General features: G+C 36.2%; 1 protein-coding gene across 4 annotated transcripts in view; it reads left to right on the top strand.

Moving 5' to 3' along the window:
* Lrrc4c (leucine rich repeat containing 4C) overlaps positions 1-24,848 on the top strand; it is a 1,358,757-nt gene that overhangs the window by 1,140,946 nt on the left and 192,963 nt on the right. For all 4 annotated transcript variants that reach the window (XM_085696658.2, XM_085696657.2, XM_085696656.2 and 1 more), the window contains one exon: positions 13,063-13,154. The gene's annotated coding sequence lies outside the window, so the exon portion shown is untranslated. The remainder of the gene's footprint in view (positions 1-13,062; positions 13,155-24,848) is intronic.

The raw sequence follows: 24,848 nt of genomic DNA, 5'->3' as shown, positions 1-24,848 counted from the left end.
ACAAAGAATACAATAGATGCAGAAATTAACCGTTAAGATTATGTTGTTTTGTGAATACAGAGTAATGACAAAGAAATGAAGGGAGGGAAGACAGATGTGAGGAACTCTTGGGAGGAAAACACTGGGGTAGAGCCTTCCAGTTATCTTAACTCACTGTTCTCCCATTCGCTAATGATGTCATGCATTTATCTGATACCTAAGAATTCTGTTTGATTCATTACTCGCTAATACACTTATGATTACTTGCTATGCACTACAAAATAATTATGAGTACACCCCCAATGATTGCTTAATAGCCATTCATCCTTGATGGTGTGTTACCATGGCATATAAATAGTTCTTAGAATGTTGTACAATTCCCTACCTTGTTTTCCTGAATTGCAACCTCCTGTCTTCAGCACTAATAGTACACAGAGGGTGCTTTCTTTCTTAGTGTACTTTGAAACCATTATTAAAAGTTTCACAAAATTTCTCTAACTGTACCCTTGGCAACAAGCAAATGTTGCTATAGTCATGGCTTTAACTTTGAGAAACTACATAATTGTGAACTAAAGGTCTTTAGAAGTATGACTGGTGTCTCTAAGTATAAGGGGGAACAGGGTCTTCAGCGCTCCTGCCCACATTAAATCCAGGAGGCATAAATAGCAGGCGAAACCCTTTCACCCTAATCACCAAGGGCCCAAACAATTTCAAAAACTAAAAAAGTTTTTCTTAGTTTATTTTATAATTATATATTCTCATGTGTAGAGATGCATATGTAATTAAATATCATGTTTGGAAATACAATGCTCACTCATTAAAGTAACTGCATTTATAAAGTAAAACTAAATGAGTAACCCTTTATGTGAGACCTTATTATAGAAAGAGTCTATGAACAGTTTTTCTTAGTTTTTATTTTTTAATTAATTAATTTATTTATTTATTGGTGTTTTGAGACAGGGTTCCATTGCAGTTTTAGAGCCTGTCTGGGAACTAGCTCTTGTAACCCAGGCTGGCCTTGAATTCACAGAGATTGACCTGCTTCTGCCTCCCAAGTGCTGGGATTAAAGGTTTGTGCCACCACTGCCCTGCTGTTTTTACTTTTTTTAATGAATCATAAATTTGACAATATTTGTTTCTTTGCATCTATTTTCTTTTATACTTATTTCTCTACTCTTTTGAGATTATAATTACATCATTTTCCTCTTCCATTTCCTTTCGCCAAAGCCTCTCCTTGCTCTCTTTCAAATTTATGGCATTTTCCATTGTTTATGCTTTTACATACACATACACACACCTCACACACAAACACACATTACTAAATGCTTAATAAAACTTTCTCAGTCTTATATTATACTATTACTTTTACGTATTTGTTTTCAGTTCTGACCATTTAGTGTTAGATAGCCAGTATGTTTTTCCTTAGGAAGACTATTTCTCCTGCTCTCAGCAGTTTTTAATTGTCTATTGTTCTTTGTATGGAACTGAGGCCTCTTGGGTTTTCTCATCCACTTTGGTATGTTTACTGTTATTGACCTTATTCAGCTCCTTTGTAGACAGTTGTATTGGTAACACTTAATTGGTATAGCCTGTGACATTCCTAAGAGACACAATCTCACACTAAACTCTAATTTTTTTTTTTAAGATTCATCACTCCTTATACATTTGGGTCCCCTTTGACATTAATATGGGTCATCAAACCATTTATTTTATCATCCAGTAATCCATAGATGATTAAAGTTAAATCATAAGTGTCATAAATAATCATGTGTGGTAAATGTCATTCTCACTTCCTATTGAACTAAAAGTTATTTTTAAATGGGAATGATATTATATTAATAAATTACACCTCTTGGTATATGTGCAAAGTCATTTGCAGAGGCAATTATATCATAAGGGCATTGATTTAATGAACTCTTTGATTTGTTGATAGATTTGGTATCTGAATATATTATTCAGACTTGAAGGAACTATGTTATGTGAAGCCAGGTTAGAGAGAATGTGATTTCTAAGAGCATTTTCTTATATGTATATTTTTCTGTGGTCTTTACTATGGCAGCATCATCCTGTTTCATGTCACTATGCCCCAAGTCCTTCTGACCCTATGATGAATTGAAATCTCTCAAACTAGGCAAAATAATTATTTTCTCCCCTAAAATGTTTCTGGGGGTACATGATCAATGAGATAAACACCGTACATCAGTTAAAACTCACTGAGAGAAAGTAAGATCCCTTCATTTGCTCTTTGTTTGAGCATATAAGACTTGTTCATATCAAGACCTCGGAATGATGCCTATTCTCATCAGTAAGTTCATGTTTTCTCTATCTAAAGAATCCACATCAATACTAATCTCCTCCCAAAATAACCTCACAAATACTTTTTGAAATACTTTTCATAATTCTAGGGTTACCCTTTAACCAAGATGACAGATAAAATGAGACATCATTTGATTTCAAACTCTACTGTATAACCAGTTACAGTTCATACATATCGATATTGCTCTCTCTATATATATGTATATATATGTATGTTTCTTTTCCATTAAGTCTAATCAAGAAGCCATAATTTATTGGCTCCTGAGACACTGTGCTAAGTTAGAAAGTATCTATCAAGTGTCTGTGCAGCCTATATTTAAATCCCTCAGTGATAATAAACACGCTACGTTAAAGTGCAGTCTGTTCTATCCTTGGATAGTTTTGAGGGCTAGAAATGTTTTTCTGTGGTACTATAATTGCATTTCCTGTCATTGCTTTCTTTGGTTGCTTAATCTGTGCCTTAAGGCACATAAAAGAATTTTAATTACCCTTGATTCCTGTCCAGGGCCACAAATCTGTTCTCTCTAAATTCGACACCTCGGATCTTTGCAGTGTGGTGGGTGAGACATGGCTGCAGTGCACAGTCCTGCCAAGTTTTGCTCTTCTCAACCCAGTTGCCTTAGCCATATGCACTGGTGTTTCAGTTGCCTGTCTTTTTGCTTTTAGTCACAATGTGTTGGGCTCTGTTCTCCTGTGACATCACCACGTGACTAGTTTGTCCAAGTAAAACAAGGTTTAATTAAATCTTAATGTTGTGCCCATTCTTTACAGAGCTAACTGTTATTTTCATTTCCCCATGCCATTAGCAGAATACATAATTAGAGTGTAGAGAGCACAGAGTCAGTCCTGGGTACAAAGAGTATCATTTTGTCACTCACTCACATTCTCCCACTGAGCATACTTTTGGGCTCATGAATATGTCTCACTCCAACATATCCCGGACAAGTAGATTGCCTTTGTGGGAGTGTTTTTTTTTTCTTTTTAAGATATGACAGCAACATCGTGAAGATTAAGATTAAAACACAAAATGCTTAAGATTAAGCAAGAGAATCTCAGTTCAATCTCAAGAAGTCACCGAGAAGAAAACATCCCAGTGAGAAAGCTTGCACATTATAATCTCACTTATGGGAAAGCAGAGATGTCCAGATCAATGGGATTTGCTTGAGAGTCACTCTTGTCAAATCAGTGAACTCCGGCTGACTGAGAGACTGTCTCAAAAATTAAAATGAAGTGTCAGTCAAGGACATTTCTGGTCTCTGTATGCACACAAACCACAGATGTACATGCATCTATACTCACAATCATATACAAAAGGGGAAAAACTAAAATACATGAAAATATGAAATGGAAAGACTGTATTTAGTCTACAAGGTTTGTGGATTTTCTACTGAAAAGTGTTATCCGGTTGCTTCTTCCATGTCAACAAATTGTCCAAATGGAAATCTTTGCTCTTCTGTGTAAATAGCCTAAAAAATATTCACTATTTAGAGTGACATAATTTCTCCTTCACTTTTGGTTATTACTCTGTTGGAAAACAAACCAACTACCAACAACAAAAGTACAGAATTATACCCCCCCACACCAGGTAACCCAGAGGTAACTAATTTTCCAATATGGTCATAAATCATCAAAAACTATTCTGTGCTTCACTTTTGAAATAATTAGTCCATAAAAGCTATTCTAAGTACTGCCTACTGTTTCCTTACAGAAATACAATATAATTTATGAAGCCGTCGGTTGCCATATACATGCAGTGTGTTAACAAACCCAGTGATCTCCAGCAACTGAAGACAAATGCGAAAGATGGTAATTTGCAATATATGGGTTTAGAACTTTAGCTCAATGAACAGGCAGCAAAGAATGCTGTCTTCTGCTGTCTTAATTTTTACTTTAGGTGTCAATATTGGATGTTGTGTTATTTTGAGATATTCCGAGAAGACTGTCGGTATACCAGCCTTCTGCTTTTCCTGTCATGTAAGAATTGTTGAGAGTGACTAAAAGACCTGACTCCACTGTAGATAAAAAAAAAAAAAAACAGATACAGAATGTGTCCATTCAAAACTACATAGTCCATGATAAGGTAAAACACAGTGTTTCAGTGTTTGTCTGCACTGAAAGTCTCTATTTCAGTTTTCCTCTACTAACTAAATTGTTTTTAAAATTTGTTTGGAAAGAGTTAAGTTTGTGTAGTATTTGTCATGCTAGGGAGTTTTCCATACTTATTGGTTTGTGAAAAGATTGTGAAATCATTTAGCGTAATGATTAGTTCTCTTCTCCTTTTTCTAAAATAAAGAATCTCAAGTTCAACCACGATTAGAATTTGAAAATATAGAATTAAAAGGCTTTAAAAAATGTTTTACAGAAGAAGTAAATTCTTAATAGATCAAACATGAAAGTGGTTGACATGTTTTCTTCATCTTTAGTGAATCAGTTCCAGATTTTATGGAAAATGTAGGAGCATTTTTCACTTGCTATTAAATAGATTAAATAATTAGGGAATGTACAGATAAAGATTATAGGAGATAATTAAAACCTGGTCCAGTGCACAGCTGATTCCTAGCATTTCTTACTGAGGGTATGGCTGCTTGGAAGACTAACTGAACAAAACCCTCTGAATTCTAGGCCAAGGACTGTGGCATTCTTTATCTTTTAATATTTATTACAATTTCTATGATTCTTAGTGATAAAAGCCCATTCCCTGGTCTTTAGTTTTCTAGGATAGAACTACAAAGCTCAATAAATTGGAAGTAAATTTAAGATGCTGAGATCTCCCATTTGGATCTTTTCATTTATTCATGGAAAAAGACCTCTGTATGTAATCCAGTCACTTGATCTGATCCCAAGTGCAATAGTTGTAGCATGGTCATGAGTGGTTTCTTTTGGAAGTGCTGCTGACACAGAAACTTTCTGAATGTCTCTGCAGACAAGTCAAAGGAAGGCATACATTACTTCTCTGCCAGTGACCCTCAGCTTGGAGAAACAGGTCCCTCTATTCTCCACGCTCAGCCCTGAGCTTTTTGCACAGCTCACTCCTGTCTAGATCCTTTCTTATTGAAGCCATGACTTTCAATTCTCGAGCAATTCTTTTGGTATTTCTTCCAGAAAATATCTCCAAACATCCGTGTATTTCGCAATGTCTTTCCTATTACTGTGGTAGGAGCCTTTGGCATTCTTACTTAAACTTCTACAATATTTCATGTTTCCATCATGTATACAGTCTTAACTCTTGCAATCCATTGTCTATGCACTGATTATTATACTCTTGAAGGAATAGAGAAATTATCAGTAATATTTCACATTTATATCTTTGAAAATTTATATTATAAGGATAATAAAACTCAAAAATGTTATCTAGAGTGTCAAACACCCTCATTTTTTGGTTCCTGCCTGCATCTTCAAGTTCAGTTTCTAGCAATATTTCCCTTACACTACAAATGCAATGCTTTCCTAACACCACTTGGATATTTACTTATTGTAGATTAATGAAAGCTGTTTGTCCTTGTACCACATATTGACAGGTAGGCCATATTTGCTTAAAAAGTTTGAGCTGGATACGATGAACCTCACCAGTTTATCGTAAAACTGTGCCACTGAACTAATTTTGCTAAATACTAAGTTATTCTTAGTATTTCTAAATGTATACAAGTACAAAATATTTCTATAGTATACTCTGAAAAGTGAACAAAATTGTATGAAATTTTTTAATCAGAATGTAGTTGTTTCTTGTAATTATGATTTTTCTCCCATAAAAGACAATAGAATCATTATATAATACTTCATGTACCACATCTATCAAACCAGTACTCACTTCTGACCTCTTAAGCCCTTAAGTTGTATCACTGTGTGAGCAGTTCCTCAATACTACCTAGATCTGTTTACTTACACTGAATACTGTTAATGACCCCAATAAAGGCTCATTCCTATCACTAGTAATGCCAAGTATTGATACATAGCTAATAAAAATATTCCATGTATGATTTTAATGATTATCATTAACTAAATGACTAGGAATTATCAAATAAATAAAAGAAGACATTTTAGTAAATATTTTCAAATGTGACTTTTCTTTTTTTAATAAAAGTTTATTAATTTATAAAAGTTTCCATTTCTGCCCCTCCTCCCAACACCCTCCCACTTCCCCCACTCCCTCTCCTCCTCCCTCTCCATACCCCAGAGCAGTCAGGGTTTCCTGCCCTGTGGGAAGTTCAAGTTCCTACCCCCTCCCTCCAGGTCCAGGAAGGGGAGCATCCAAACAGACTAGGATCCCAAAAATCCAGTATATGCAGAGGAAACAAGTCCCAGTGTCATTGTCAATGGCTTTTCAGAAAGACCCCGTGCCAGCCACATTCAGAGAATCCAGCCACATTCAGAGAATCTGGTTGGATCACGTGCTCGTTTAGTCCTAGTCCAGCTGGCCTTGGTGAGCTCTCATTAGATCAGTCCCCTTGTATCAGTGGGTGGACACACTCCTCACTGTCCTGCCTTTCTTGTTCATGTTCTCCCTCCTTCTGCTACTCGTTTAGACCTTGGGGGCTCAGTCCAGTGCTCCAGAGTGGGTCTCTGTCTCAATCTCCATCCATCAACGGGTGAAGGTTCCCTCTGATCTTGCCTTCCTTGCTCACGTTCTCTTTCCTTCTGCTTCTCGTTTGGACCTAGGGAGTTAAGTTCAGTGTTCCAATGTGGGTCTGTCTCTATCTCCATCCATCGCCAGATGAAGGTTCTATGGTAACATGTAAAATATTCATCAGTATGGTTATGGGCCAAGGCCGGTTCAGGCACCCTCTCCTCTGTCCAGAGAGTAATCTAGGGATCTCTCCTTGGACCTGGGATCCCCTCTAGAATCAAGTCTCTTGTAAACCCTAAAATGACTCCCTTAGTTGAGATATATACTTCCCTGCTCCCATATCCATCCTTCCTCCCTCCCTCCATCCCAATCCCCCGAGCTTTCCCTACTCCTCCCCTACTCCCTTCTCTCTAACCCTCTCCCCTTCCAACACCCCCCACCCCCCATGCATCCAAGGATGCCTGGCACTCTTGTCTAATTCCAATCTCCAGGAGGATAACTACATGATTTTCTTCAGGTTCACCTTCTTATTTAGCTTCTCTAGGATCACGAATAATAGGCTCAAAGACCTTTAATTATGGCTAGAATCCACTTATGAGTGAGTACATACCATATTCCTCTTTTTGGGTCTGGGTTACCTCACTCATTAAATCGTTTTCTATTTCCATCCATTTGCATGCAAAATTCAAGATGTCATTGTTTTTTACCGCTGACCAGATAGAAGAGAAAGTGGGAAGTAGTCTACAAGACATGGGCACAGGAGACCACTTCCTAGGTAGAACCCCAGTAGCACAGACAATAAGAGAATCAATGAATAAATGAGACCTCCTGAAACTGAGAAGCTTCTGTAAAGCAAAGGACACTGCCAGTAAGACAAAAAGGCTACCTTCGGACTGGGAGAAGATCTTCACCAACCCCTCATCAGACAAAGGCCTGATCTCCAAAATATACAAAGAACTCAAGAAACTAGACACTAAAACTCTAATTAACCCAATTAAAAAATGGGGCGCTGATCTGAACAGAGAATTCTCAACAGAAGAACTTCGAATGGCCAAAAGACACTTAAGGACATACTCAACATCCTTAGCGATCAGGGAAATGCAAATCAAAACAACTATGACATACCATTTTACACCGGTCAGATTAGCTAAAGTCAAAAACACCAATGATAGCCTATACTAGAGAAGATGTGGAGAGAGGGGAACTCTCATTCATTGTTGGTGGGAATGCAAACTTGTACAGCCACTGTGGAAATCAGTGTGGCGGTTTCTCAGGAAACTGGGAGTCAACCTCCCTCAGGTACCAGCAATTCCACTCTTGGGAATATACCCAAGAGATGCCCTATCATACCACAAAAGCATTTGTTCATCTATGTTCATAGCAGCACTATTTGTAATAGCCAGAACCTGGAAACAACCTAGGTGCCCCTCAATAGAAGAATGGTTAGAAAAGGTGTGGAACATATATACAAATGTGACTTTTCTAACGGCCTAATAAGTGTTGATTTAAGCCCCAATTTGACACCTGTCCCTTCTTTACTGGGTACAAGCTTAGCAACTGGAATTCCTTTACTTCATTTTTTACATTCAAGAAGTTTCAAGGTGTTTATATTGTAATGCCAACGTCAATTCTGGAATTATGTACTGATGTTACCTCTGCTAGAAAATAGTGTGCACATCTTAAAATTCTTTACATGTCTGACTAGTTTTATTCCTTAGGCCTAACTCTAAAACTAACTCTCAAAGCAGCCTCCCACAACCAAGATACCCATTGGCTATAACAGAAGTACTGTGAAAATGGCAACCACAGCTGCAGTGATTGTGAGAATTTCTATGCGCCAAGTAACAGGTTAATTGCTGTGCATCCATTAATTACTTTAGTCTTTACAACAAGTATGTTAAGTAGGATGTCAGTCTTCATTTTACAGACAAGGGAACTGAACTGCAGGCTCTTGCCAATGTATCATAATAGGAGGATGTCAAGATTCATTCTCTTCAGTGTTAAGCAAAGATGTCCAGACACAACCTGCTTAGTAGCACATTACCCCATTTGTTTCCAAATATTTTAAACTACTTTCTTTGAAAGCTTTTGTTTGCTTAGTATTTCCTCCAGATTCATTTGGGGAAAAGGAATGGTGGCAGGGAAAGGGAGGAAGTGGGGAGAAGAACATGAGGGAACAGGAACAGGATGGGATGGTCTAGATGTGGGAAGGACAGAGGAGGAAAGCAAGGAAAGAGATATCTCGATTGAGGAAGCCATTGTTGGGTTAGCAAGAAACCTGGCACTAGGGAAATTCCCAGGAATTCACAAGGTTGACCCCAGCTAAGACTCTAAGCAATAGAGGAGAGGATGCCTGAACTGGCCTTGCCCTGTAATCAGATTGATGAATATCTTAAATATCACCATAGAATCTTCATCCAGCAACTGATGGGAAAAGATGCAGAAGTTCAAAGCAAAGCACTTGGCCGAGCTCCCAAGGACTAAAGATAGAAAGGAGCAATAATATGAACAAAGGGGTCAAGACTATGATGGGCAAATACACAGAAATAGATGACCCAAGCTAGTGGGAACTCACTGACTCCATACTAACAGTGGGGGAAATCTGCAAAAGACCAAACTCTTCCATCTGAATGTGGGTGACAGTTGTGTGGCTTGGGCAGTTTTTGGGACTACTGGCAGTGGGACCAGGATTGATCCACATAACATGAACTGCTTTTTGGAGTCCATTTTACATGGAGGGATACCTTTAGCCTAGATTCAGAGGGAAGAACGTTGGTACTGTCTCAAAGTGATATGCCAGATTTTGTTGACTTCCTGTGGGAGGCCTTACACTCTTTGAGGAGTGGAATAGGAGGAAGATGGGGGATCTGAAAGAGGGGAGGAATGAGGACTGGGATTGGTATGTAAAATTGAAAAAAAGATGGCTTTAGAAATGAAAAAATTAGATTTCTCGTAAGGGTTTCGTTTCTCATTTGATCATACTATCATAGTATCTAGTTCTCTTTTTTGAACAATTTTAAATGTCATATGTGCTATTGAAATACATTATATTTATACACAGTAAAATATATCAATATTGTCAGTACATATATTATTTAACTTATACTCATCATTATAAGTTACAGGTTCATTGAAAAGATGGTATATTATTCTCTCAGAGGGTTTCTATTCATTTATAAGATCTGCTTCCTCTTATTTGACTAATGCTTAATTTGTGTTTAAAGTAGCACCCACTGTGACATCTTTAGTCATAAACTCTTTCATATTATTCTGATTGTGTGTGAGAGAATATGCAATAGATAATAAGATCCTGGAAGAAGGATGTGTGAAGATTTAAAGAAGTCTGCAGAGCTGAGTAATGTCTCCAGAAATAGCCAATGAATAGCTTTAATGAAGAAATTATATACTATGACCCTAACAAATTTCTATTCCTGGCAATTATCTATAGAAAAATGCTTTTCAGGGAAGGTGGGCACAATGGCTAGGCACATTGCACATCCTTTGTTGTTAAGAACTAATTCTTTCACCCATAGTATGGTACTCTCACTAGCTGGAAAATCCTCTGGCACTAGAAGTACATGAATACTGGAGCCTATAACAAGACTGAAGGTGAGTCAACAGAACATGATCCAAGTTGGCAAAGACAGAATCCAAGCATCCAAAGTTCCTAAATCAAGTTAAGCTTCTAATTCATCTAAATGTTAATGTAAACTCAAAATATGTCACATTGATTTAAAACTGTTTTGTATGAATATTGCATAACTGAGTTACCTAGAAGCAGAATTCAAATGAACATCTTTTCATATCAGGTTCTTTCAATCAAATGAAAACTTCACTTTCTTTCTCTTTTCCCCTTGTTAATTTTTGTACTTTGTTTTGTCTTAAAAGAAAAACTTTTGCTTCATTTAAAAGTGATATAACAATATGGTTCCTAACACAAAGCCTTCACAATAACAACACAAGTGGACATGCCAGTGTGAACAGGAAAAATCTTATAGAACCCTGCCCTTTGTGAAGATTATAAGACAATTAATGTCTGCTGAGAGAGGAGATTGGAGCCCCCAATAATTTCTCTAATCTAAAGTCATCAGTCTTAAACATATATAGACAAACAAGAACAAATGGGCTCATGTGGGTGAGTGTGCATGTATGTATGTGTATGAATGTAACAATAAGTAAAGAAGAAGTCATAAATCTGAGAGGAAATGGAGGAGAATAAGAAGCGCTGTTGAAGAAAAGGAAGGAGTGACAATGATGTCAACTTAATACTCGTGCATAAAATGCTCAAAGACAGATGAGAGCAGTAACTCCAGACACTTCTGAGGACAACATCTCTTTCTTAACCTACTCTCGGAGAGCACTGAATACTACACTTCAGTGATATGGGGAGACATATAACTATAACCTGCTCAATCTGTACAGTGTAATGATATTTTATTTGTATTTTAATAAATAAAGCTTGCCTGAAAATCAGAAAAAGCAAAAGGTCATAAATGGCAATCCTGCCTTCAGAAATCTCAGAGAGAGACTTGTCTGTGAGATATCTCCTTCCTTCTTTTTTTTCAGCTTTTTTATCTCCTTCCTTCTTATATTCCTCTCTAGTGCTGGGATTAAAGGTGTACACCACTGGAATTAAAAGGATGTACCGCCTGGTTTCTATGACAAACTAGTGTGATACTGGAATCAAATGTGTATGTTAACTACTGTCTAGTCTGTAAAGCTGACTAGAGGGACTGTTTTACTCTCTGATCTTCACTCAAGCCTTATTTATTAAAATAAAAATGAAATATCACTACATTACAGTGTTGTTTGGATATATCGATTTCTAGGACTGAATACTTCAGGCAGTTTTGGATAATGAATGAGGGGGCTCACCAATAACGAAGACTAATTCTTTCTCTCTCTCTCTCTCTCTCTCTCTCTCTCTCTCTCTCTCTCTCTTTCTCTCATTCCTTGTCTGTCGCTCATCAGCTAGTTGGTGCTGCATAGGATTTCTTGCATAGGATTGGTACTACCTTTGGATTTCAATTATTGTTGGAATTTTTCAGGACTTGTTTAGGCAGTCACACTATTGAAATATAATTGATATGACTTCCCTGTTACAGCTAGAAGGTATAATCTCAGAGCAGATTTCCTGTTCCTGTTTTTTAAATACTCCAACCCTCTCTTCTGAGATGTTCCCTCAGTCTCAGGTAAAGGAGTTATGTTGCAAATGTATCCATAGGCTCCCTTTGTCTGTTTTTCTTTCCACTTTGATCAGCTGTAGTTTTTTCTAGTGGTTTTCTCCTGCTGAAAGATAGAAGTGTCTTTGATGAGTTGTCAAATCAATGCTTAATTGCTGTAAAAAGGATTATTTTCTGTAGTATCATGATAAGTTACACCGCTTTAGGAAAGTAGAGGTGGTGGGTTCTCCCCTAATAGCCATGCCTTAACAGCAGTTTTGAACAATGTTCTTCCTGCAAAATTTAGAGAGCCTTTGAATTCAATGAGATTTGAATCTTTCTTCCATGTTGTTTGGCTAATTATTGTAGAGGTAAAATTGAATCCAGTCATGTTTACTTCAATGTTATTGTATGGCTACTTTCCGTGTTCCCATATCAGACAGATAAGTGACAATTGTGCAGTATTCTAATATGTATTTACTTACTTGCGTATTTGCATATGCAAGACTACTGGGAATTGAACCTGAGACTTTGTGTGAGAGCCAAGCACTTTACCATCAAACTACATACTCATCACTGATTTTTCTAGTATTTTTAGGTCTGTTCAGCTATTACAGCTAAAGCAAATTGGTAGAGATAAAGTTGAGAGAAAAGAGAATAAAGTCTCTCCTATTTGTTTTTATTTACACAACAAGTTTTCTCAATAACATCCATATGACATATTTCTAACAAAAAACTCACTGAACATTAGCAAAGAAATGAAAAATTAATAACTACAGAAATGGGAAAAGTGGAGTGAAAATACACGAATAAATAAATACATATTGCAGGGTAAATAACCATGTAGAGCTATAAACAGAGTTGCCTTATTTTACCCATATGTATATTTTGTAGTCACACACCAAAAAAACCATGGCTGTTCTGACATTTCCAATTACAAAATTCTACTGAGAATATGTAATAAGGCATATCTAACCATAAATTTGTCCTTATGCATATATTGTGATTTAAAAGTATGATCTTTGTGTTGTCTCCCTACAGGTGTGAAGAAATATCATAATAGGGATCCAGACCATGTACTCACTTCCTTGAATTCTCTCAGGAAGATTAGAGCCTGCGAGACACACTTTAAGGTAGGTTCCAATTGCATCTCATCCCTCTTCTTAAGAATAAAATGAGTTTGAATAATTTGAAAGAACACACAGAGAATCAGGAAGATCTTGTAACGAAAACAGTCTTTCTAACATGTATCATCAACCTCAAGTAAACTTGCTTACCAGGTTCCTAAAGTGGAGGGCTATTGCAGGATCCCATACCATAGCAGCCTTGAAACCCTACTGTAGGGTACTAGAACCCCATGTATCTCCCTGTCATCAAATCACTGTAAAGGTCAAGAGAAATAGAGTGAATTAAAAAATAACTGACAAAATCCTACCCCAGCTATCAACAAGTCTAAGGAGAATTTATGTTGATCAAGAGAAGAGAGAAGGAAGGAAGGAAGGAAGGAAGGAAAGAAGGAGGGAAAGAGGGAGGGAGGGAGGGAGGGGGAGGGAGGAAGGAGGGAGGGAAGGAAGAAAAGAAGGAAGGAAGAAAGAAAGAAAGAAAGAAAGAAAGAAAGAAAGAAAGGAAGGAAGAAAGGAAAAGCTGCATCTTTTTCTCAGTAGTATCACCTTCTCATGGGAAAAAAGAAATAATTACTTTTCTCAAGAGAGTGACTTCCACATGGAAAATTTTTAAATAAGGCATAAGTATTACTCTTTGTCATTAATGAAGATTAGAAGAGGCCTGGCTCAGAGTGGAAGGGGTCTTTCAGGATTCCACCATGGCTTTCATCACTACCATACTAAAAGAATCTCTTGAATTATAGAGAAAGCAAGACACAGACATGCCTCTCCTTTAGAAAGCAATCCACATCTTTGCCCAGATTTTACCCAGCTTCCTGCTAGATGTGATGCTGTTTGAGTACTATGGAAAGCTCTCTCTGTTACAGTGTAGATGGAGGTTGCACAGCATTCCACAACCATTTGTGATCTTAACCATATTTTTAAAGTCAAAAATCCTTTAAAAGAATATTTTTTAATTTTGTTATATGCTATTAAATTATTATTCAAACAATTTGTGGAGGAAATAGTTTATAAAGATACTAAGCAAGCATAACGGTTTCAATGGGAATTTGAAGATTTAGCTTAATGAGTCATTCATGAGTTTGGATTTGGTTTGTAAGCAAAAATGAATCCAAGTAAAAGTATGTATTAAAAATAGAGAAAATGAATAATAACCTTGAAACAAAACAAAATAACAGCATGTATTTAGGACTATAGACCAATAAGAAGAGCTAGATGATGGTCCAGGACTCACTGAACACTTACCTGACATTGATTCTTGGAAAATGGTTCTTAGCAGTCCTAATGCTATGGCCGTTTAATACAGTCCCTCATGTTATAGTGATGCCCAACCATAAAATTATCCTTGCTACTTCATAATTGTAGTCTTGTTATTGTTATGAACTGTAATGTAAATATCTGATACACATGATATCTGATGTATGAACACCAAGGGGCACAGACACACAGGTTGAGAACCACTGCTCTAGTGGGAAAAGGACTTATTTATTTCATATTCATGTTTCTTTATCTAGTGCTCAAAATTATTCAAGGAAAATTTTAACTTTTGGTCAATCAATTGAGTTAAATTTTAGTTTATAGTCTTTGGAGAGAAAAACTATCAGAAGACAAAAATCTAGACCACTTGGCATTTCATTATAGAAGGGTAAATGTATAATTTACTGCTCCACTGTATGTGTGTGTGTGTATGTGTGTGTGTAAATATATATATATATACATATATATATATATATATATCATGAGTAATAACTAATCATAAGAAACAGATAAATCTACTTTCATGGTGTGGGATCTGTTTTTAATATTTTTTCTTCACAGTGTAGCATGCATAGTTATTACATGCAAACAGGTGTATAAGGTATGTATTTAGCATATTATACATAAATTGTTTGCCAAAAGTGTGGTTATAGGACCTTTAAAAAGTTCATTATTTGTAAAGTTTTCCTGTGTATACTTCTAAAGGGTATCAAATATCTCCTAAATTGGTCAGAACTTTATATTTGACAGTCAAAACATATAAATCTGAAACTGATGCATATAATTATAATAACACCTATAAACATCCTATCCTATTTGTTTGTCACTATTCTACAAAGATGTGGCCACTCATGTCTGAGGCTTCTGTTCCTTCATAGAATAGAAATTTCTGACATTTCAAATAGAAACCTGCTTTCTCATCCCCAGCCAATTATTAAGTATAAAGTGTAAATATTTTCTATTTAAAAATGCTTTGCCACATTTAACAACAACAAAAAGCATCATTTTGTAGTCATGCTCCTTAGTTACTGTTTCATTGCTGTGAAGAAACACCATGACCAACACAGGTTATAAAACAAAGCATTCAATTAGAGACTTGCTTACAGTTTCAGAGGATTAGTTCCCGATTTCTATGATGAAAAGTATAGTGGAAGGCAGCCAAGTATGTTGCTGGAGTGTGAGCTTACATCTTGTCTATATACAGTGGACAAGGAGAATGAGGCCAGGCATAGGAATTTGAAACCTCAAGGTCCATTCCTAGAGCCGTACCTCCTCCAACATGACCACGTCTTCTAACCCTTCCTAAATAGTACACCAACTGGGAACCGAACATTCAAATATGAGCTTATGGAGGTCATTTCAAACTACCACATGCCACTCCCTGTCCCTTAAATACTTGCAGACCTATCACCAAATGCATTTAGTACAACATCAAGAGTCCACATATTCCTTCAAAGTCACAAGGCTATGTAAAAGTCTAAAATCCATAGTCTTTTCTGAGACTCAAGGTAATCTCTTAAATATAAACCACTGTAAAAAAAAAAGAAAGAAAAAACAAATTATATGCTATCACCATACAATGGGACAGAATATGCATTACTATTCCAGAAGGGAAGAAGGGAGTTCAGTAAGGAAATACTGAACCAATTTAAACAGAAATCCATCAGGGCAAACTCCAAATCCTACATCTCCATGTCTAATGTTGAGTGGATCTTCATGTCACCTATTGCTTTCAGCTTTGTTGATTGCCACACATTGCTCTTTTGTAGGCTGGTTTAAGATCCTGTCTGCAGCACTTCATGGCAGGAATCCACGGCTCTGGCACCTCCTACTTCTTAGGGTCTCAAACATAATCTAGGTTGTACTTCCACAGTTGCATGAAACTTTCTCAGGTCTTCCCTACAGAAACGCCCCTGCGACATGTCTGGCCTCAGCAGTTTAACTTAACCTCAAAGAAAGATTCCACAACACTTTTACACCTGTACCTTTTTTGTTAAAACCAGAATTACTTAGCTAACTCTGCTGAGTTCTGCTGCCTCCTAGGGCCAGAACCTGGCCTCCTTCAAGGCATATATTCACATAAGCTTTGAATTGTTAATAGTTTCCTTTGTAGAATAAGATTTAATTTTCTCTAGGAGCTTAGTTTGATGGGGTCTTGCCCTGATGGTGCCACTTCCTTTATTCCATTTTACCCTAAACCTTTGCTGAAACTTCTCATCTCTTCGAGCACAAGACTTGGCTCCAACATTAAATGTCTTGGTGCTCTTTTTCTCCGCAAAGTGTATATTTTGCAATGCTTTTGGCTCTGCTTGATCTTTTTCATTGTATATCTGCATGAAAATGATCAGTAACAACTGTGCGACATAGTCAATTCTAAGTTGTCTTGGTATCTCTCCTGCAAACCTTAGTCCAGAATGCTCTAACTTAACCTCATACAAAATTTTTGGGCAGGTGAAAAAGGTAGCCACATAGTTTAGCAAAAATATAACAAAAATGTTCTCTAGGCCAACTGCTAATATTCCTTCTATCTGAAGCCTCTTCATCTGGGTCTTCATAGTCGACATCATTCATAGAATTACTCTCTTCCAAGTATCTGCTAAAATGGCTCTAAATCCCCACTGACAGCACTCAACCTGTTTTTTAATTCAAAGCCCCAAAGTCTTCTGTAAACAAGAGCACAGAAAAAAAAAATCAGCAAATTATACCACTCCACGGACAGAAAGAAAGATTTTCTGGGATTCAAATGTCCAAGGTCATCTCTCAAGGGGGCAAAGAGAGGGCAAAATAAATGGCAGAAAAGAAAGCAGATTCTGTATCAGCAGGGTGAGGTCATTGAACAAATAAAGGCTCTTCAGATTGAGCTAGAACTGAGTGCCCTTTCCCAAGGTTTTGTCTTTTGGGGGCAGAATAAGGATGGTTTCTGGTAATCAGAAACCTACCTTAGCATATCTGCTTTTCTGGCAAACTGAAACCCACCTTAAGATCCACTTTTGTTGTTGTTGTTGTTGTTGTTTAAACGTAGAACTATCTTTCGGTTTCTGTCTATTCAACCAAAGTTTAGGTTTAGGGCATTGTCACCATTTTAGGGACTGCTGCTTTGAAGCTAACAACTTTCTTATTTCTCCAAAGAACAGGATGTTCAGGTCTATCACAGCAATATCACAGTTCTTGGTACCAATATCTGCCTTAATTTCTATTCTGTTACTGTGAACACAGCAACACACACACACGCACACACACAAAAATTTAATTGGGGTCCTGCTTAAAGCTCCAGAGTCTAGTCCACTATCATGACGACAGGAAGCATGCTGCTAGGCGGGTAGGTTTGGCACTGGAGCAGCAGCTTAGAGCTCACTTATGATCTGCAAGTTGCAGGCAGAGAAAAAGCAAGACTTGGCCTGGCATGGACTGTTGAAACAATTCCCGCTCAATTACACATCTTCAACAAGGCAACATCTCCTAATCCTTACTGAACAATCCACCAATTGGAAACCAAACATTCAAATGTATGAGTCTATGCGGACCAGACACATTCAAACAAGCACAGCATGATAACAATTGGAAAAATCTTGCTTGGACTAAAGAAAGCATATAATCAGAAAGATAAATATAGATTCTGCGAAGATGATCCTAAGGAAAAGCATGTAAAGTGAACCAAAGACAATTTGGTGTCTACATATGTAATACAGAACTGTTCCAGTGTCAGGATTTAAGGACCCAAGATGAGAAAATTTTTGCAGCATCCACTATTGTTCCGAGAATACTGTGAGGGAAATGGGACACATATGTCATTTTTCTGTAGTTATATACTTTTGATCCAAAGTTCTGCAAACAATGTCTAGATAACTGGACACAGTTTAATCATGGAAAAATACAACATATCAAGTAAAAAATGTCTTGTCTCCAGTAGAGAAAGTCATATTGTTGGAAGAAATCTGAGAAATAGTAAGGAAGTCCCTGGGGAACCTAAGAGCAAGCATGTGAAGAGCAGGAAAGGTGTTGGCCTCTGAAACATACCAACATTATTCTACATGTAGGACTATGATCTTAAGATCCAAATGTTTATTCAGAGTATGTGTAAAGCAGAAGTGTGCTAATTGTTAAAATTTAGTAATCATACCTACCATTTAATTGTATTAAAGTATAATTATTGATGTTTATACTCATTAATAATTCAAAACAAATCTGATTCATTTTTAACCCTTGTAGTTTGAGAGTCTTCAGTTAACATGTTTTTATGTATAAAAACATGTTTTTATGTTTATATGAGTTGGTGTGGGTGCACACACATGTATGTGTATGCATGTGAAGGCTAGAGGTCCACATAGTTTGCCTTCATCGATCACATGTCATTTTCATTTTTAGAACCTTGATCTAATAATTGAGTCAGAATGGAGTCTAGAGATCCAATTTGTTTTTATTCCTGGATGGTAGGAAATGAGCTAAGGTACACTAGCGGTTAACAAAGTCCTTCCCACATTTCTTATTTGATAGCCATTATACTATCATTCCTTCGGCACACGATGAAATAAAATATAACTTAATGCCTAGAAACTTAAAATATTACTCAATTTATTCCTGGTAAATCTATCTACCAGTTTTGCAGTAAGTTCAAAGGTAATCAATTTCTAAACACCAATAAATCACAACAGAATAAAATCACATAATGAAGGTAACATCTAACGTCTATTTTGCCTTAAGATGTATGTATTTCTCATCAAATTTAAAAATATTTAGGGAATTAATTACAAAATTAATAATTTTTTCTATAGGAATGTCTGAATATTTACATAATTTTTCAAGTATCTTTTGAAAATGTTATTAAAAGCCAAAGGATATTAATAAAATATAGCCACTTAGTTGAGCAAGGGCCATAGCTCTTCGTTGTCTGCTATCTACAACATAAATCTGCAGTTTGTTATGCATTTGAATTTCTGTCTATTAGGAATAGGGTCTATCAACACTGACATTTATTCTTCTTCCTAATAGAATGACTGAGGATTACTGTGTTCTGAAATGCTATTAAGTGGACAGAGCAACAGATTGAAACTTGTTATGTTCCAAATAGCCATGTCAGGTTCCTAGTTCCCATACATAAAGCAGACATGTACAAGGGTAAATTGCAGTTCCTGTTAACTTTATGATTGACACTTTTATTCAGAGATAAATAGAATTCTACTTACTTTTGTGAACATATCTATATATTAGATTCCTCAGTGTTTAAAATGGAATAGGGAGGTGCAAGTAAAACAGTAGTATGATTCAAGCCAGAAAGAACAAAAGAGATATTGGCCATTATCACATTCATGTGAATTTTTTTGATAAAAACGTCTAGTTTCTTTTCCTGGTCTGGGTTGTCTCTGAAATGTAACTGTACTGGTAGGGGCTGCGCTGCTATTAGAACTGATTTATAGAGTTCTTGGTAATAGGACAAACATGCCCACACTAAGACTCGAACTCTAGTTAACAAATCTTTCACCATATCTCATAAGATACTACTCAGGGAGTTTTCCACTTTTGTGGGGCTTCTCCTCTTTGCTTTTTAAAATAAACACTAAATTCAAACACACAACAATGATGAGAGTGTGGAGAGAGAACACTTCCATAAACTATGGTTGAGAGAATAATTGACATAAGCCTTTTAGAGACAATATGTGTGCGTGCCTATGGCCTAACATTTACCCCTGAAATATGTCTCTTAAAGATACCCCAAAAAAAAAAAACCCAGGACTATGGTGGACCACATAAATCAAGGGTCCGGATAGCATTCACAGGAAAAAAAGAGTGTGGACACACAAGTGAAGATGGGTATGTATGTAAATAGAGAAGTTTTGGACTACATTGTAAGTAGTTGCAATATACTCTAAAAATCAATCTAGAAATAAGAAACATTTTATAACCTGATATATGAACATAATAAAACATTAAAATATTAGTTATAATTTTCCCACTACTCTGAATGTATATATATAAGATTGCATTGAAATTAATGTTCATTTCAAAATTCTAATTTAAAAATAATACATGTAATAACAACAGTTTTATATATTTTATAAATTATAGATAATGTGAATACATAAGTATAGGTTATACATAAATAATTATATCAAGTCTTTTATGCTTTCTAGTTTAAAAGTAGAGATTAAATAGAATTATAGGTATATAAGTGGGAAAAATAAATAACAAGACAAGAAAAACATCTCAAATGATTTATCATGAATTCTCTTTATTATAACTCAGAGTCAAACCCTTTATCCTCTTTGTAAATATTAACTTGTATGTGTCTATGTGTGTGAGGATATGTATATAAGTATGGGAACAAGAATATATATGTTTTCATATGCATGTTATAGATCATGTTTGGAAATCCAAAGACAATTTATAAAGGTAAATTTTCTCTTCTGACTATGTGATTCCAGTAACTAAACTCATAATATTGGACTAGGCAAGAGCTCTTAAACACTGAGATATCTTTTTGGTTCCTACTTCTTTTTAAAATTATTATTGTTCTTTGAAATTTTCGTTCATTTATTTATCTTGATCACATGCATTCCACACTCCTCATTGATCATTTCCCACACACACTACCACTAAATGCTCAATCATGTCTCCCTCTCAACTACATGTTTTCCACTATTAACTCATTTACTTAATACATTGAATCCAGTTATGATTGCCCATATATGCATGGGTTACCCAGTGGACCTTGGGGAGCTCTTAAGAAAAAAATGATTCTCTTTCTCAGTAGCCATCAATTGCCTGTAAATTTCAAGATAACATTATTTTTTTACCACTGAGTAGTATTCCACTGTGCAAATGTACCACATTTTCCTTATCCATTCTTCAGTATATGGGCATTTAGGTTGTTTCCAGGATCTGGTTATGACAAATAATGCTTCTATGAACATAGCTGAACACATGTCCTTGTGGTTTGATTGAGCAACCAAAAGTGTTATTGCTAGGTCTTGAGGTAGGCTGTTTCTTAATTTTGTGAGAAATCACCATACTGTTATCCAAAGTGGCTGTAACAGTTTCCACTCCCCCTAGCAATGGAGAAGTGTTTCCTTTACTTCATATCTTCTCCAAACACAAGCTGTCATCAGTGTTTTTGATATGGGTCATTCTTACAAGCGTAAGATGGAATCTCAGAGTTGTTTTGATTTGCATTTCTCTGATGACTAAGGATATTGAACATTTCCTTAAGTGTCTTTTAGCCATTTCAGATTCCTCTGTTGAGAGTTCTCTGTTTAGTTCTGTCCTCCATTTTTTATTGGATTATTTGTTTTTGCTTGTTTGATTTATTTGATGACAAATTTCTTGAGTTTTCTGTATATTTTGGAGATCAGTCCTCTGTCCGATGTGGGCTTGATGAAGATCTTTTTCCCATTGTTTAGGCTGCCATTTTGTCTTGTTGACCATGACCTTTGTTTTATAGAAGCTGCTCAGTATCATAAGGTCCCATTTATTAATTGTTTCTCTCAATGTCTGTGCTACTTGGGTTATATTCAGGAAGTGGTCTTCTATGCCAACGTGTTCAAGTGTACTTCCCACTTTCTCATCAATGAGGTTTAGTGTAGTTGGTTTTATGTTGAGGTCTTTGATCCATTTGGACTTAAGTTTTGAGTATGGTGATAGATACAGGTCTATTTTCACTATTCTACGTGTTGCTATCCAGTTATACCTATACCATTTGTTGAGTATGTTTTCTTTTTTCTATTTTATATTTTTTGATTCTTTGTCAAAAATCAGGTGTTTGTAGGTGTGAGGGTTGATATCCAGACCTTCGATTTGGTTCCACTGGTCCTTGCATCTGTTTTTATGCCAATACCAGGCTTTTTTTAGCACTGTAGCTCTGTAGTAGGTTTTGAAGTCAGGTATTTTCTGATGTTATGATAGTTTATATAAGTGATCCCAAAAATTTTACCAAGGAACTTCTATAACTTATAAGCACTTTCAGTAATGTAGCGGGATACAAGATTAACAACAACAAAATCAACAACAACAACAAAAACAGTATCTCTCCTTTACACAGATAATAAACAGGCTGAGAAGGAAATCAGAGAAACATCACCCTTTACAATAGCAACAAATAGCATAAAATATCTTGGAGTAACTTTAACCAAATAAGTGAAAGACCTGTATAACAAGAGCTTTAAATCTTTGAAGAAAGAAATTGAAGAAGACACCAGAAAATGGAAATATACACCATGCTCTTGGGTAGGCAGAATTAACACAATAAAAATTGTAATCTTATCAAAAGCAATCTACAGATTCATTGCAATGCCCATCAAAATCCCAGAAAAATTCTTCACAGATCTTGACAGAACAATACTCAACCTCACATTGAAAACAAAGAAACCCAAGATAATAAAAAAATCCTGTACAATAATGGCTGAAGTTTCTATGATAACAATTAATAGGATGTCCTGAAACTGAAAAGCTTCTGTAATGCAAAGGACTTAAGACGAAATGGCAGCCAATTAAATGGGAAAAGATCTTTATCAATCATATATCAAACAGAGGACTGATCTCCAAAATATATGGAGAACTAAGAATATAAAAATAAAAAAACAAATAATAGAATTTAAAAAATAGGGTACAGATCTAAACAGAGAATTCTCAAAAGAAAAATTCTCAAACAACTGAAAGATACTTAAGGAATTGCTCAACATCACTATCCATCAGGGAAATTTAAATCAAAATGACTCTGAGATATCGTCGTACCAGTCAGAATGGTTATGATCCAAAACACCGATGATAGCTTAAGCTGGACATAATGTGAAGTGAGGGGAACACTTCTTTGCTGGTGGGAGTGCCAAGTTGTACAGCCACTTTGGAAATCAGTATGGTGGTTTCTCAGAAAATTGGGAATCAATCTACCTCAAGACCAAGCAAAACTACTCTTGGGCATATACCTAAAGGATACTCAATCATACCTCAAGGACTTTACTCTTTTTTTATTTCTATGAATCTCCATGACTTTTGGGAATGGAGGTGAAGAGAAATGTCTTATCTATAGCTGAGCACTACAGTTACTTTACTCAGTACTTTGAACAATACCCTCCATTAACTACTACTCACCAAAATAAGAAGTATCTGACCAAAGTTGAAAGTAGCACATATTTACAGACATAAGTATTTAGAAGAAAGTATTGCTACGCTAAAACATAATTTTAAAGAGGAGTCTGGACAGAGCTACCTCATATTAGTTAATACTGTTCCCAGAAAATATATATATCAATAAATTAAAGAAAGCTCAAATGTAGTTGGAATCTCAGCTTATCTTCCTATGGGGTTTTAGTCATGGAGAACCTATCATATCTCAAAACAATACAGGGCATTACAATTTCCCATCATACTAGATAGTAAGGCCTTGTTCCTGAAGACACTGAACACTTTGGTTACAGACATAGATAAATCAGTCTTGAACTGAACAGATAGCTAAGCTCCCTGCTCTTCTGTAGGCTGCTGAGAGAGTGTGATGGTCCAAATAAAGATGGCCCCATAAGATCATATATTTGAATGCTTATTCATAAGAGAATGAAACTCTTTGGAAGGATTAGAAGGATTAGGATGTGTGTACTTGGAGCAGTTTTGACCTTATGGAGGAAGTGCTCAACTGTGGGTAGGTTTTGACGTTCAAAAACTCTGACCAGTCCCAGGCTTGAACTTTCTTGACGAGCAGATGAGGTCATAGCTCTCGGTTAATGCTTCCGCACAATAAGCATTGTCATTCTCCCCACCATTACAATAACAAACTAACCCTCTGAAACTGTAAGCAAGCCCCCATTAAATGCTTTCTTTTATATGAGTTGCCTTGAACATGGTGTCTCTTCACAGTAATAACACAGTGACAAAGACAGGGAAAAAAGATACCAATCATCTTACCCAACAACATACCCTGCATGCTACAAAAGTACCAAACTAGGCAAAAATACAACTCTTCTGATTAACAAACTAGGCAAAAATACAACTCTTCTGATTGGATTTTAGGTCTTTCCCACTGAAGTGCATTCATTCTTAGTATTTCAAATGTGACCTTTTGGCTGGAAAAACCATAAGCCCTAGAGAGAAGATATGCTCACTTATTTTTAATGTGCATTATTCCCACCACAGAAAGATTGACCCTGTGGACCTGCCATATTTTTCTGGGTAAGATTTAATTCATGATTCCCTGAGGTAGTCCACAACTGTCATAACTTCTGCTTGCTTTTATAAATTACATAACTGTGTACTTTAACCGCTATGCAAACACACTAGTTAACTAATCAAATTAAAGCCTTTGGATAAATTGCTGATTATAGTGATCAAAAAGAAAGTGTCAGCCAAGTGATAGTGGCAAATACCTTTAAACCCAGAATTCATGAGGTAGAAGCAGGTGGATCTCTGAGTTCAAAGAGAGTCAGGACTACATAATAAACCCTGTCTCTAAAAGACCAAAAACAG

The sequence above is a fragment of the Myodes glareolus genome, chromosome 10, assembly GCF_982192425.1.
Source record: "Myodes glareolus chromosome 10, mMyoGla1.1, whole genome shotgun sequence".
In the NCBI taxonomy this organism is placed as follows: Eukaryota; Metazoa; Chordata; class Mammalia; order Rodentia; family Cricetidae; genus Myodes; species Myodes glareolus.
This window is presented reverse-complemented; position numbering and strand designations above follow the sequence as displayed.